Source organism: Marmota marmota, unplaced genomic scaffold (assembly GCF_001458135.2).
Source record: "Marmota marmota marmota unplaced genomic scaffold, marMar, whole genome shotgun sequence".
NCBI classification, from domain to species: domain Eukaryota; kingdom Metazoa; phylum Chordata; class Mammalia; order Rodentia; family Sciuridae; genus Marmota; species Marmota marmota.
Genome location: NW_026000077.1, coordinates 735,549 through 737,623, shown reverse-complemented (window position 1 = coordinate 737,623; position 2,075 = coordinate 735,549).

The following is a 2,075-nucleotide window of genomic DNA, read 5'->3' as shown; positions in this document are numbered from 1 at the left end:
GGAAAATGGAGAAATCAAGCACAAAACTTCATATCAACTCAGTCTGAAACTCTAGTTTTAACCTATGAAAACACACCTGTATAAACACTAGTAGGATACCTAGTGTTCAGTCTGGTTTCAAAAGTTGTGTGTTAAGTTTTTGTTTTATGAAGGAACTCCTTTTCATCGGCATCTTAGCACTTTGATTGGTATTTGCTCTGTTAAATGTTCTCTTTAAATTCCTGACAGCTGTGAGAGATGCTCACGGGAGATTGAGCACTTAGTTAGGAGACCCAGGGGACCATCTTTGCAGTATTAGAGATTGTTCCACCTTACTGTCAAGCAAGGATTCCTTTGGCTTAAGGGAATGGCTTGGGGATCTCGGCAACACCATTCACTCAATGTACATCAAGCACCTACTGTGTGTTCTAGGTACTAAAGGCACAGAAATGAACAAAAGAGTCTCTTATGAAATTTGCCTTCTAAAGGAGTGGGGATGAGGACATGAGCAATAGCCACATAAATAAACAAACATGAAAGTTTCACATGGTAATAATAGAAGAATATGAAGGATTGTAAGGAGACCAGAGAGCCATGGCAGACTGAGAGGAAGTTGATTTTGGCAGGGGAATCAGGCTGATCTCTCTCCTAAAAAAGAGAAGTGAAGGGCATGGGTGAAAAAGTCATGAACTCAACCAGGTAAGCCCTGCAGCTTACCAGTTGGGAAGAACCACGGGTGCAAAGGTCCTGAGGCAGGAGAATGCTGGACATTTTGAAAGAGGACCAAAGACATCCATGTGGCTAGAAATTAGAGAAGTGGTGGACGGTCAGATGTGAAGAGTTTTGCAAGCCATGGTTAAAGATTAGGATTTTACTTTGAGTAAGATAGAAAGCGATTGGAGAGTCTTGAGCATAGCCTAGTTGTAACCTGACAGGCACTTTAAAAGGATTGCTGTGTTGAAGGTAGTCCAGAGGGCAGCCAGGATACACAGAGGAGGGCCAGGTGGAAGGCTACTGGGACGACTCAAGGAAGAGATGATGGAGGCTTGGAACTTGAGGATAACAGTGGAAGCAGCAGTCAGTGGAGTTCTATGAAAAAATACAAAAATTTTCAAAAAGCCCCCAATTCACAGCGATTGCTGATTTCTGAGTTATAACTAGTCCTACCAAAGCTGACTTCAAGTACTTACGGTCTAAAAACTAGCTTGCACATTCATGAATATTTAACAGGTTGTCTCTCAGCACAGCACTGTGGGACGTGGTTCAGTGAGTGCAGAGTTTGAGGACAGAGAGATCAGGATTGTGGAAGGATTCGACGTGGGTTGTGAAAGAAAGGAAGGGGCCCGCATTGGCTCCAGGATTTTTTGACCCGACCAGATGGGAGGATATAGCTCTCTTGACCCAGATGGAGAGGTTTGAGTAGGAACTCTCAGAATTCTGTTTTGGACGTGCCATGTTTGAGATGCCAGTTGAGCATACAAGTGGAATGGTCTAGCAGGCAGAGTTTGAGGGAGAGATCTGGGCAGCATATAAAAGGAATAATAATAAAAAAACAGAAGAATATTCTCCCTTCCCCGGAGGGCTCCCAGTGCCTGGCTTTTTCAGGGTGGATTCCTTGCCAATGTTTTCCTGCACAGAGAAGCTCCACTTTGGAGCTTTTAGCTACAGTTAGAATTTCTGTCAATGGGCCAGTTGGGAGGAGACAGCAAATGCCTTGGGTCATAGGTGCTCATTACCCTGCAGTTATATAAATCAAACTCAGGTGCTGCCTTCAAGAAATCAGTGTGTATTTGAGGAGATAAAAGAAAGAACCACAGAAGACATTCTATAAGGAGTCTACATGTCACTGGACCTACTTTGGATGTTTTGTCCTATTAGAGGACAACTGAGGGAGGCTGATGCAGTGGAGTGGAGCCAAACTGAGCCTCACAAGATGGGAAGCAGGTGCCTGCCGAGAAGAGGAGAGAAGACATCTTAGGCTGCTTGGGCTAGAGGAGCAAAGAAGGCCAGGCTGCCAAGGAATAAGCATGCTCAGGATAATGAGAAAACCGTCACAATAATAAGCCCTAAGCAAAGAAAATGTCCCAGGCATATGA